Genomic DNA, 14,701 nt, shown 5'->3' on the forward strand with positions numbered 1-14,701 from the left:
TCCTGTCCAAACTGTCCCCACACAGTATTGCTGTCATCACATCTGATTCTCCCACAACTACGATAGCATCTCTGCTCCCTCAAACACGGCAACAGTGGCTATTTGTATTGCCGATGGTCACATTAATTAGAAATCCACAGATTAACATGCAGGTCAAAGGGAATATTAAAACAATGTCATTTACACAGCTGCCCAACATTCTAAACTGACCACCATCCTTTTTTTAATCTGAATTATTGTTACTACTACAGGCATTCATTATCATTGTCATCATCATTCAGGAACTGTTAAAGCTCCTCTAACTGTCCACTATTACGATCCTGGACCAGACCCCAATTTACATCCGGAACCGGACAAGGCCTCAACAATTGTAGTAATTCACACATAAATAGGGATATGGTGTATTAAAACAAACTTTATTATTACCACAGTATTAAAACATCTTATCATAAAAGAAATACCTTATACTTAAAAGTTAATTAACAGTACAACAATTCTTAACAATAAAAGGAAACCCTGTTTACTACTAACTAATACCTTCTTTGCCTCTAATTAAGCAAATTCCATCACGGATCAAAAGCTACTTATAAATAAAGTTTGCAAGCAAAGAGATATTTGGAAAAACTGCTTGAAGAGAAAGATCCTTCTGTCTGTGTCATACTATTGCTTAACCTCACAACATTTGACAAAAGCTGCTATTCAGCTCATAGCTTCTGGCAGGACTGATCCCAAAATTCTCTGCCACAGGCCTGGCCACTACATCATCTTTATCCCACTCAAATCCCATGACTTGATTACTTAAGTTTTAAACACAATGGGCGGAATTCTCCGTTTCCGGATCAAAGTGTTGACTGAATCAGTGGACTGCTATGACAATTATATTGCCACCGGTCCCGGAGCAATTCATGATCCATTAATAGGCTAGCACTGGCACCACATGGAATTTGATAGGTTCCAATGAAAATGGTGTCCGATTCGACGGGATCAGGATTACCACTCGAGGCTGACAAGCTGCAGCCCATAATAGCACTCCACTCCACACACGCTCATACTAGCCAACAAGATGGCAACACGAAGAGCGGTACCCCGGTTTGCGGACACAGAGTTCGGGATCCTGCTGGACGCCGTGGAGGAGAGGTGGACCACCCTGTTCTCCCAGGGTGGGAAGGAGGCTGCCACCTGCTGCCGTACACTGGGCCTGGGCACAGGTGGCAGAGGCTGTGAGCGCCTTGGGCCCCACCGCCAGGACCGGACAGCAGTGCTGTAAGAAGTTGCATGACCTCCTCAAGGCGGCCAGGGTGAGTAGGCAGCACTGTGCCCCTGGCACCAAAGCCTGTCCCACACATCTGTAACCCCCCCCCCCCAACCTGGAGGACAGTCTGCTTGCATGCCATCCTGCAGAACATGCCAGTACCCATACTGCTCACTTCTTGGGTCCGTATCCCTCTATTCCCATCCTATTCATGTATTTGTCAAGATGCCCCTTAAATGTCACTATCGTCCCTGCTTCCACCACCTCCTCTGGTAGCGAATTCCAGGCACCCACTACCTTCTGTGTATAAAAAAAAAAAAAAAAAAACTTGCCTCGTACATCTACTCTAAACCTTGCCCCTCTCACCTTAAACCTATGCCCCCTAGTAATTGACCCCTCTACCCTGGGGAAAAGCCTCTGACTATCCACTCTGTCTATGCCCCTCATAACTTTGTAGACCTCTATCAGGTCACCCCTCAACCTCTGTCGTTCCAGTGAGAACAAACAGAGTTTATTCAACCGCTCCTCATAGCTAATGCCCTCCATACCAGGCAACATTCTGGTAAATCTCTTCTGCACCCTCTCTTTTTTTTTAAAATATTTTATTGAAGATTTTTGGTCAACCATCACAGTACATTGTGTATCCTTTACACAATAATATAACAGTATAAATAACTGACCTGTTTTATAAACAAAGAATAAATAATATATAACGAAAACGAAAACTAAATGGGAACTGCCTTGTCTCAGATAAACACTCTCCAAAAATATGATTTAACAGTCCAATATACAATTATTTATAGCAACGACCTATACATATTATACATGTATATTAACAACCCTGAGAGTCTTTCTGGTTCCTCTCTCGCCTCCTGTACTCCCGGCTCTTGTGCAACCCCAAATATAGCCAACCCCCAGCTTGGTTCGACCTGCACCCCCACTACTTTCGAAAGCACCTTTGTCACCCCCACCCAGAACCCCTGTAGTGCCGGACATGACCAGAACATGTGGGTGTGATTCGCTGGGCTTCTCGAGCATCTCGCACACCTATCCTCTACCCAAAAAAATTTACTTAGCCGTGCTCCAGTCATATGCGCCCTGTGTAACACCTTAAATTGAATCAGGCTTAGCCTGGCACACGAGGACGATGAGTTTACCCTACTTAGGGCATCCGCCCACAGCCCCTCCTCAATCTCCTCCCCCAGCTCTTCTTCCCATTTCCCTTTCAGCTCATCTACCATAATCTCCCCCTCGTCCCTCATTTCCCTATATATATCTGACACCTTACCGTCCCCCACCCATGTCTTTGAGATCACTCTGTCCTGCACCTCATGCGTCGGGAGCTGCGGGAATTCCCTCACCTGTTGCCTCGCAAAAGCCCTCAGTTGCATATACCGGAATGCATTCCCTTGGGGCAACCCATATTTCTCGGTCAGCGCTCCCAGACTTGCGAACTTCCCATCCACAAACATCTTTCAGTTGCGTTACTCCTGCTCTTTGCCATATTCCAAATCCCCCATCCATTCTCCCCGGGGCAAACCTATGGTTATTTCTTATCAGGGACCCCACCAAGGCTCCCGTCTTTCCCCTATGCCGTCTCCACTGTCCCCAAATTTTCAAAGTCGCCACCACCACCGGGCTTGTGGTGTATTTCTTCGGTGAGAACGGCAATGGGGCCGTCACCATAGCTTGTAGGCTAGTCCCCCTACAGGACGCCCTCTCCAATCTCTTCCACGCCGCTCCCTCCTCTTATCCCATCCACTTACTCACCGTTGAGATGTTGGCGGCCCAGTAGTACTCACTTAGGTTCGGGAGTGCCAGCCCCCCCCCTATCCCTACTACGCTGTAAGAATCCCTTCCTCACTCTCGGGGTCTTCCCGGCCCACACAAAATCCTTTTTTAAATCCTTTTGAAAAAAGCCTTCGTGATCACCACCGGGAGGCACTGAAACACAAAGAGAAATCTCGGGAGGACTACCATTTTAACCGCATGCACCCTCCCTGCCAGTGACAGGGATACCATGTCCCATCTCTTGAAGTCCTCCTCCATTTGTTCCACCAATCGCATTAAATTTAACCTATGCAATGTACCCCAATTCTTGGCTATCTGGATCCCCAAGTAACGAAAGTCCCTTGTTACCTTCCTCAGCGGAAAGTCCTCTATTTCTCTGCTCTGCTCCCCTGGATGCACCACAAACAACTCACTTTTCCCCATGTTCAGTTTATATCCTGAGAATTCTCCAAACTCCCGAAGTGTCCGCATTATCTCTGGCATCCCCTCCGCCGGGTCCGCTACATATAACAACAAATCATCCGCGTACAGAGATACCCGGTGTTCTTCTCCTCCTCTAAGTACTCCCCTCCACATGGAACCCCTCATTGCTATTGCCAGGGGCTCAATCGCCAGTGCAAACAATAATGGGGACAGAGGGCATCCCTGCCTTGTCCCTCTATGGAGCCGAAAGTATGCAGATCCCCGTCCATTCGTGACTACACTCGCCACTGGGGCCCTATACAACAGCTGCACCCATCCAACATATTCATCTCCAAAACCAAATCTCCTCAGCACCTCCCACAGATAATCCCACTCCACTCTATCAAATGCTTTCTCGGCATCCATCGCCACCACTATCTCCGCTTCCCCCTCTGGTGGGGGCATCATCATTACCCCTAGCAGCCTCCGTATATTCGTATTCAGCTGTCTCCCCTTCACAAACCCAGTTTGGTCCTCATGGACCACCCTCGGGACACAATCCTCTATCCTCATTGCCATTACCTTGGCCAGAATCTTAGCGTCTACATTTAGGAGGGAAATAGGTCTATAGGACCCGCATTGCAGCGGGTCCTTTTCCTTCTTTAGGAGAAGCGATATCGTTGCCTCAGACATAGTCGGGGGCAGCTGTCCCCTTTCCTTTGCCTCATTAAAGGTCCTCATCAGTAGCGGGGCGAGCAAGTCCACATATTTCCTGTAAAATTCAACTGGGAATCCATCCGGTCCCGGAGCCTTTCCCGCCTGCATGCTCCTAATTCCTTTCACTACTTCCTCTATTTCAATCTGTGCTCCCAGTCCCACCCTTTCCTGCTCCTCCACCTTGGGAAATTCCAACCGGTCCAGAAAGCCCATCATTCTCTCCCTCCCATCCGGGGGTTGAGCTTCGTATAATTTTTTATAAAATGCCTTGAACACTCCCCGCTCCATCTCTCCTTCCTCATCCCTCACTCCCCCTATTTCCCTCGCTGCTCCCCTTTTCCTCAATTGGTGGGCCAGCAACCTGCTCGCCTTCTCCCCATATTCGTACTGTACACCCTGTGTCTTCCTCCACTGTGCCTCTGCAGTACCCGTTGTCAGCAAGTCAAATTCTACGTGTAGCCTTTGCCTTTCCCTGTACAGTCCCTCCTCCGGTGCCTCCGCATATTGCCTGTCCACCCTCAGAAGTTCTTGCAGCAACCGCTCCCGTTCCCTACTCTCCTGCTTTCCTTTATGTGCCCTTTATTGATATCAGCTCCCCTCTAACCACTGCCTTCAGCGCCTCCCAGACCACTCCCACCTGGACTTCCCCATTATCATTGAGTTCCAAGTACTTTTCAATGCACCCCCTCACCCTTAGACACCCCCCCTCATCTGCCATTAGTCCCATGTCCATTCTCCAGGGTGGGCGCCCTTCTGTTTCCTCCCCTATCTCTAAGTCCACCCAATGTGGAGCGTGATCCGAAATGGCTATAGCCGTATACTCCGTTCCCCTCACCTTCGGGATCAACGCCCTTCCCAAAACAAAAAAGTCTATTCGCGAATAGACTTTGTGGACATAGGAGAAAAACGAAAACTCCTTACTCCTAGGTCTGCTAAATCTCCATGGGTCTACTCCTCCCATCTGCTCCATAAAATCTTTAAGCACCTTGGCTGCTGCCGGCCTCCTTCCAGTCCTGGACCTCGACCTGTCCAGCCCTGGTTCCAACACCGTATTGAAATCTCCCCCCATTACCAACTTTCCCACCTCTAGGTCCGGGATGCGTCCTAGCATACGCCTCATAAAATGGGCATCATCCCAGTTCGGGGCATATACGTTTACCAAAACCACCGTCTCCCCCTGTAGTTTGCCACTCACCATCACGTATCTGCCCCCGCTATCCGCCACTATAGTCTTTGCCTCAAACATTACCCGCTTCCCCACTAGTATAGCCACCCCCCTGTTTTTCGCATCTAGCCCCGAATGGAACACCTGCCCCACCCAACCTTTGCGTAGTCTCACCTGGTCTATCAGTTTCAAGTGCGTTTCCTGTAACATAACCACGTCTGCCTTAAGTTTCTTAAGGTGTGCGAGTACCCGTGCCCTCTTTATCGGCCCGTTCAGCCCTCTCACGTTCGACGTGATCAGCCGGGTTGGGGGGCTTTTTACCCCCCCCCCCCCCCTTGTCGATTAGCCATCCCCTTTTTCCAGCTCCTCACCCGGTTCCCACGCAGCTGTGTCCCCCCCCCCCAGGCGGTGCCCCCCCGCCCATCCCACCCCATACCAGCTCCCCCCTCTCCCCAGCAGCAGCAGCCCAATAATTCCCCCCCCCCCCCCCCCCCCCGCTAGATCCCCCACCAGCGTAGTTACACCCCCCATGTTGCTCCCAGAAGTCAGCAAACCCTGGCCGACCTCTGCTTCCCCCCGTGACCTCGGCTCGCACCGTGCGACGCCCCCTCCTTCCTGCTTCCCTATTCCCGCCATGATTATCATAGCGCGGGAACCGAGCCCGCGCTTCCCCCTTGGCCCCGCCCCCAATGGCCAACGCCCCATCTCCTCCACCTCCCTTCCTCCCTCCACCACCACCTGTGGAAGGGAGAAAAGTTACCACATCGCAGGATTAATAACATAAAACTCCTCTTTCCCCTCTTTTTACCCCCCTCTTCGCCCCCCATACTCGCCCCACCACTTTGTTTCAAACGTTCTTTTTTTAATAACCCGCTCATTCCAATTTTTCTTCCACGATAAAAGTCCACGCCTCATCCGCCGTCTCAAAGTAGTGGTGCCTCCCTTGATATGTGACCCACAGTCTTGCCGGTTGCAGCATTCCGAATTTTATCTTCTTTTTGTGAAGCACCGCCTTGGCCCGATTAAAGCTCGCCCTCCTTCTCGCCACCTCCGCACTCCAGTCTTGGTATACGCGGATCACCGCGTTCTCCCACTTACTGCTCCGAGTTTTCTTTGCCCATCTAAGGACCATCTCTCTATCCTTAAAACGGAGGAATCTCACCACTATGGCTCTAGGAATTTCTCCTGCTCTCGGTCCTCGCGCCATCACTCGGTATGCTCCCTCCACCTCCAGCGGACCCGCCGGGGCCTCCGCTCCCATTAACGAGTGCAGCATCGTGCTCACATATGCCCCGACGTCCGCTCCCTCCGCACCTTCAGGAAGACCAAGAATCCTAAGGTTTTTCCTCCTCGCGTTGTTCTCCAGCGCCTCCAGCCTTTCCACACATCGTTTATGATGTGCCTCGTGCGTCTCCGTCTTCACCACCAGGCCCTGTATGTCGTCCTCATTCTCGGCAGCCTTTGCCTTCACGACCCGAAGCTCCCGCTCCTGGGTCTTTTGCTCCTCCTTTAGCCCTTTGATCGCCTGTAATATCGGGGCCAACAGCTCCTTCTTCATTTCCTTTTTGAGTTCTTCCACGCAGCGTTTCAAAAACTCGTGTTGTTCAGGGCCCCATATTAAACTGCCACCTTCCGACGCCATCTTGGTTTTTGCTTGCCTTCCTTGCCGCTGCTCTAAAGGATCCACTGCAATCCGGCCACCTTCCTCTCCTTTTTCCATCCGTATCCAGGGGGGATTCCCTTCTGGTTCACCGCACAGTACTTTTAGCCGTTAAAATTGCCGTTGGGGCTCTTATTAAGAGCCCAAAAGTCCGTTCCACCGGGAGCTGCCGAAACGTGCGACTCAGCTGGTCATCGCCGCACCCGGAAGTCTTCTGCACCCTCTCTAAAGCCTCCACATCCTTCTGGTAGTGTGGCGACCAGAATTGAACACTATACCCCAAGTGTGGCCTAACTCAGGTTTTATACAGCTGCAACATGACTTGCCAATTCTTATACTCAATGCACCGGCCAATGAAGGCAAGCATGCCGTATGCCTTCTTGACTACCTTCTCCACCTGTGTTGCCCCTTTCAGTGACCTGTGGACCTGTACACCTAGATCTCTCTGACTTTCAATACTCTTGAGGGTTCTACCATTCACTGTATATTCCCTACCTGCATTAGACCTTCTACCTTTAGAGTAGATGTACGAGGCAAGTTTTTTACGCAGAGGGTAGTGGGTGCCTGGAACTCGCTGCCGGAGGAGGTAGTGGAAGCAGGGACGACAGGGACATTTAAGGGGCATCTTGACAAATATATGAATAGGATGGGAATAGAAGGATACGTACCCAGGAAGTGTAGAAGATTGTAGTTTGGTCGGGCAGTATGGTCGGCACGGGCTTGGAGGGCCGAAGGGCCTGTTCCTGTGCTGTACATTTCTTTGTTCTTTGTAATCATTTATATATACTACAAACAGCCAAGGTCCCAGCACTGATCCCTGCGGAACACCACTGGTCACAGCCCTCCAATTAGAAAAGCATCCTTCCATTGCTACTCTCTGCCTTCCATGACCCAGCCAGTTCTGTATCCACCTTGCCAGCTCACCCCTGATCCCGTGTGACTTCACCTTTTGTACTAGTCTACCATGAGGGACATTGTCAAAGGCCTTACTGAAGTCCATATAGACAACATCCACTGCCCTACCTGCACCAATCATCATTGTGACCTCCTCGAAAAACTCTATCAAGTTAGTGAGACACGCCTCCCCTTCACAAAACCATGCTGCCTCTCACTAATACGTCCATTTGCTTCCAAATGGGAGTAGATCCTGTCTCGAAGAATTCTCTCCAGTAATTTCCCTAACACTGAAGTAAGGCTCACTGGCCTGTAGTTCCCTGGATTATCCTTGCTACCCTTCTTAAACAGAGGAACAACATTGGCTATTCTCCAGTCCTCTGGGACATCACCTGAAGACAGTGAGGATCCAAAGATTTCTGTCAAGGCCTCAGCAATTTCCTCTCCAGCCTCCTTCAGTATTCTGGGGTTGATCCCATCAGGCCCTGGGGACTTGTCTACCGTAATATTTTTTTAAGACGCCCAACACCTCATCTTTTGGGATCTCAATGTGACCCAGGCTATCTACACACACTTCTCCAGACTGAACATCTACCAATTCCTTCTCTTTGGCGAATACTGATGCAAAGTATTCATTTTGTCCATTTCCTCTGGCTCCACACATAGATTCCCTTGCCTATCCTTCAGTGGGCCAACCCTTTCCCTGGCTCCCCTCTTGCTTTTTATGTACGTGTAAAAAGCCTTGGGATTTTCCTTAACCCTATTTGCCAATGACTTTTCATGACCCCTTCTAGCCCTCCTGACTCCTTGCTTAAGTTCCTTCCTACTTTCCTTATATTCCACACAGGCTTCGTCTGTTCCCAACCTTTTAGCCCGGACAAATGCCTCCTTTTTCTTTTTGACGAGGCCTACAATATCTCTCGTTATCCAAGGTTCCCGAAAATTGCCGTATTTATCCTTCTTCCTCACAGGAACATGCCGGTCCTGAATACCTTTCAACTGACACTTGAAAGCTTCCCACATGTCAGATGTTGATTTGCCCTCAAACATCCGCCCCCAATCTAGGTTCTTCAGTTCCCGCCTAATGTTGTTATAATTAGCCTTCCCCCAATTTAGCACATTCACCCTAGGACCACTCTTATCCTTGTCCACCAGCACTTTAAAACTTACTGAATTGTGGTCACTGTTCCCGAAATGCTCCTCTACTGAAACCTCTACCACTGGCCGGGCTGATTTCCCCAATACCAGGTCCAGTACCGCCCCTTCCCTAGTTGGACTGTCTACATATTGTTTTAAGAAGCCCTCCTGGATGCTCCTTACAAACTCTGCCCCGTCTAAGCCCCTGGCACTAAGTGAGTCCCAGTCAATATTGGGGAAGTTGAAGTCTCCCATCACAACAACCCTGTTGCTTTTACTCTTTTCCAAAATCTGTCTACCTATCTGCTCCTCTATCTCCTGCTGGCTGTTGGGAGGCCTGTAGTAAACCCCCAACATTGTGACTGCACCCTTCTTATTCCTGATCTCTACCCATGTAGCCTCACTACCCTCTGAGGTGTCCTCCCATAGTACAGCTGTGATATCCTCCCTAACCAGTAGCGCAACTCTGCCACCCCTTTTACATCCCCCTCTATCCCGCCTGAAACATCTAAATCCTGGAACGTTTAGCTGCCAATCCTGCCCTTCCCTCAACCAGGTCTCAACGTAGGGGGACATGCATCCTGTCGATTTCCCCCTGAACCTGGGACATCCTGGCGATGGTGGCGAACTCCGCTGCCCGGGCATCCTGGTGGGCTCGACCCACATTGAAGTTGACATAGTGTGCTGACTGTGCATACAGGGCCTCCGTAATGGCACGGATGCACCTGTGCACAGAGGTCTGTGAGATCCCATACAAGTCCCCACTCGGTGCCTGGAAGGACTCCTTGGCGTAAAAGTGCAGGGCGACAGTCACCATGATGGCCACCTGGAGCGGGTGACCTTCCCCATATCCCTGCGATTCTGGGTGCGCTGTGATCTGGCAGATATGTCGCACTGTCCCCTTCCTCAGCCGGAGTCTTTTAACGGCATACCCGGTCCAACAGGTCCTCGAATGACCGCTACGGCTGGTACATACGAGGCTTGATGCAGCGCTTCCTTCCCACCCCCTCCGTGGCCTGTTGGGAGGCCGACTCTCCGTCCTTACCGGCTGCCTCCTGTTCCTCTGGGGCAGGGTCCTCCCTGAGCAGCTCTTGCTCTTACAGTCTTAGTGCATTCCCCAAGGCTGTGGTGGCTTGGAAGATGGTCACTATTCCTGGTTGGATTCAGAGGTCAATTGTCAGGGGGTGAAAGACAGATATGTTAGCATAGTGCATACCCCCGTGCCCAATCAGTTCTGACGGGCTACATTCAGGCACCGCCTGCACTGCAGCCCCTGCCCCACAAGTCTCTCTCCCCCTTCCTCTCAGTGGTTCGCTCTGCGGCCCCCGTCGGGCACCCTCCTATAGGGGCTACTGTAGGGGTCCCCCTTGAGTGGGCCGCGTGCTGCCCCACCGGCTGGTTGTGATTGGGGGGTGGCAGGGTGGAGTGCAGGGGTGGGTTGGGTTTATTGTATTGTTGTAATAACCATGTCCTAGATGGAAAATTACACCCCATTGAATTGGGAATTATGTTTATCTGTAGTTGCAGCGTGCTCCTTAGAAGTTCTGCAAAGAACTGCGATGAACATCACACCAACCACAAAACCAGTTGAAGTAAAAGCTTTTATTAGAACCAAATCCATCGCCGAAAGGTAGAAACTGGCACGCGTACGTAGCTGAGCACTTACTGTTACGTCCCAGTTTCCAGATGGCAAAATAGTAGATGAAACCTGCATCATGTAATTATCATTCAGAATCCCTAATACCCGTTGAGATAGAAACGTAACAATAGAATTATGAACACGACTTAAATAGTTTAAAATACCCCAAACAACGAAGGAGAATAAATTGTACTGCAGGATCTTGAATTGATAAACATAAATTCTTCCCAACTAAGAAATATCATTAGTAAAAGCTTAGCAAGAAGAGCAGAAATAACATGGTCCTCAAATGACTATTAATCTGGCCATATGACATCCTGACACCAGCACCGATAACACGTCCTGTGAAGGTCGACCATCCTTAAAATAATACTAATCCTACAAATGTGAATAGCCATCTTTAAAATGTTCCACTTAGGCTAGTTCCGTTCAGGCTAAAAGATACCAGACTATCACTGTCCTTAAAAAGAAAAAATATATAAATCTACATGTGTTAATAGCTGCCTCTAAGATAGCCTAATGCAGGATATTTACCAGCACGCTATCTAGAGAAAGGGAAGAAAAATGTATTAAAAGAGTCCGATTTGATCAACATTCCTGGTCCTGTAACTGAGAGTCAAGGTTCTGTTCCTGCCTGTTTCCTCAAACAGGTCATTCTGGACTTGTAAGTATGGCTTTTTTACTCGGTTAACAGTTTTGAAGTAGAGATAGCTTCTGGATATGCATGTTTAAGTATATTTCTCTTTTAGCAATGACAAACTGTTAGCAGACTTGCATTTTGTAGACTCTGTAAATCTGTTTTATATTTTTAAGTGTTTGTAATAAAACCCCACTAAAAATATAACTGTATATGTTACAGTTATCGGGCGGCACGGTAGAACAGTGGTTAGCACTGTTGCTTCACAGCACCTAGCACTGTTGCTTCACAGCGCCAGGGTCCCATGTTCGATTCCGGCTTGGGTCGCTGTCTGTGCGGAGTTTGCGCATTCTGCCTGTGTCTGCTTGGGTTTCCTCCGGGTGCTCCGATTTCCTCCCACAAGTCCTGAAAGACATGCTTGTTAGGTGAATTGGACATTCTGAATTCTCCCTCTGTGTACCCGAACAGGTGCCGGAGTGTGGTGACTATGGGATTTTCACAGTAACTTCATTGCAGTGTTAATGTAAGCCTACTTGTGACACCAATAAAGATTATTATTATTGAGTAAGTTTAAATTCCTAGAAGCACTAGGAAAGCTCTAGAGACGAGAACCTACGCTGAAAAAGTAACAATTTATTATGAGCGACTTAGCTGGATGATCTCCATTAGCAAATAACTGATAGTGTTTTAACTACTCCGGGAACTCCCCATAGTGAAAGCCACTAATTATTCTGTCAAGGAAGATAGCTATCCCTCTTTCAGTGGCTTGCTCAGTCAGTTACAGATTAGTAAGATTAATCATCCAGGTCATGGATCAATATAAGTCACTTATTAAAGACTCTCCCCCCCAGTTGACTTAGGCAGGCACTCTGGCACCCAGTGCTAGGCCCGAGAAAGATGATGACAGTCATACTATCAACAAGAATAGGAAGTCATTTCTCACTGTTTTCACAGTGCTATTACGTTATCTTTGTAATGCAGGATGTCTCAGAATCCCCCCCCCCCCCCCCCTCCCCCATAAAACCTGCTTGTCTTCGGTAAGGAGAAAATACATTACAGAAATTTGGCAAGGAAAGAAATTTCAGCTTGAATCAAATTTGCTCACATGCTGCAGAGCTCTTTGGTTTAATCAATGCTCTCCAGATCTAGAGTATCAGTTTTAGTCTCTAACTAATTGACTGCCATCTGAAATATATTCAGCACCACAGGAAATTATAGATTATACATTTTGTACCTAGAGGAACAGTAAATATGTGGATATTTTCCAACATGGGTACTATAACAAGTAACATTAATGTCTTCAGGAAGAAACTAGGCAGGTTCTTGTCTGCAAATAAGAGTTGGCTGTTATTAGGTATCAACTAAAAATGGGAAGATGGGCTAGATGGAGCAAAGCTCTTCTCTTGGTGTCATAGAATCCCTACAGCACAGAAGGAGGTCATTTGGCCCATTGGGTCTGCACCAACCCTCTGAAAGAGCATCCTACCCAAGCCCCCCCTCCCACCTTAATCCCTGTAACCCAATCTAATCTTTTGGACAGTAAGAGGCAAATTAGTATGGCCGGGCAACCTAACCTGTACATCTTTGGACTGTGGCAGGAAACTGGAGCACCCGGAGGAAACGCACGCAGACACTGGGAGAAAGTGCAAACTCCTGTCACCCAAGGCTGGAATTGAACCCGGGTCCCTGGCACTGTGAGGCAGCAGTGTTGACTACTGTGCCACTGTGCCGCCCTGTTCAATTACCTTGCAATGCATAAGGATACTCATAGCTTAACTGTTCAGAGATTGAGGACGCGATCTACCAGCATCGTGCGCAAAAACGAGCGGGCAGGTTAGATTGTGGCAGAGACCGAAATTGCAAACCATGCCAGGCGCTGATCGGTTTCCGATCTAACCGACCCACTCCTGTTGGTGAGATCCGGTCCTGTCGCTGCATGGCGAGAAACCAATAATCACCAATTAAGAATCTCCATCCTGGTGAGGGCCTTTAATGAGGTAAGAGAGGAGGGGACCCTGCCCCCCGACAATGTCGGAAGCGACAATTTCTTTGATCCTAAAGCGGGACAAGGACCCACTGCAATGTGGATCGTACAGGCTGATCTCGCTCCTCAATGTGGATGCAAAGTTGCTGGCAAAAGTGCTGGCCACGAGGATCGAGGACTGTGTCCCGGGGGTAATCCACGAGGACCAGACGGGATTTGTAAAGGGCAGGCAACTAAACACCAATGTGCGGCGGCTCTTAAACGTGATAATGATGCCATCGGAGGAGGGAGAGGCGGAGATAGTGGCAGCTATGGACACGGAGAAGGCCTTTGACCGAGTAGCATGGGAGTACCTCTGGGAGGTGCTGCGTAGGTTTGGGTTCGGGGGAGGGTTTATCAGTTGGGTTAAGCTCCTTTACAGAGCCCCGATGGCGAGTGTAGTGACGAACCGGCGGAGGTCGGAGTACTTTCGACTGTACCGAGGGACGAGGCAGGGGTGCCCCCTGTTGTTCGCATTGGCGATCGAACCATTGGCTATGTCATTGAGGGAGTCTACTAAATGGAAGGGGGTGGTCTGAGGGGGAGAAGAGCATCGGTATCGCTATATGCGGATGACCTGTTGCTGTACGTGGCGGATCCAATGGAGGGGATGGTGGAGGTCATGCAGACTCTAAGGGAGTTTGGGGCGTTTTCAGGCTATAAGCTCAATGTAGGGAAGAGTGAGCTCTTTGTATTGCAGGCGGGGGACCAAGAAAGAGGGATAGGGGACCTACCGCTGAGGAGGGCGGAGGGGAGCTATCGGTATCTGGGGATCCAGATAGCCAGGAGTTGGGGGACCCTACATAAACTGAATCTGACAAGGTTGGTGGAGCAAATGGAGGAGGATTTCAAAAGATGGGACATGCTACCGCTCTCGCTGGCGGGTAGAGTGCAGTCGGTCAAAATGGTCCTTCCGAGGTTTCTGTTTTGTGTTTCAGTGCCTTCCTATCGTGATCACCAAGGCCTTTTTTAAGAGAGTAGGCAGGAGTATTATGGGGTTTGTGTGGGCGAATAAGACCCCGAGAGTAAGGAGAGGGTTCCTGGAGCGCAGTAGGGACCGAGGAGGGTTGGCGCTGCCAAACCTGGGGAGCTACTACTGGGCAGCAAATGTGGCGATGATCCGCAAGTGGGTTATGGAGGGAGAGGGGGGGGCATGGAAGAGGATTGAGATGGCGTCCTGTAAAGGAACGAGCCTGGGGGCGTTGGTGACGGCACCGCTGCCGCTCTCGCCGACAAAGTATACCACGAGCCCGGTGGTGGCGGCAATGCTAAGGATCTGGGGCACCGGGGTGCAATGGGAGCATCGGTGTGGTCCCCGATCAGGAGTAACCACCGGTTTGTCCCGGGGAAGATGGACGGGGGGTTCCTGAGCTGGCATTGGGCG

The sequence above is a fragment of the Scyliorhinus torazame genome, chromosome 7 (genome assembly GCF_047496885.1).
Source record: "Scyliorhinus torazame isolate Kashiwa2021f chromosome 7, sScyTor2.1, whole genome shotgun sequence".
Classification (NCBI taxonomy): Eukaryota; Metazoa; Chordata; class Chondrichthyes; order Carcharhiniformes; family Scyliorhinidae; genus Scyliorhinus; species Scyliorhinus torazame.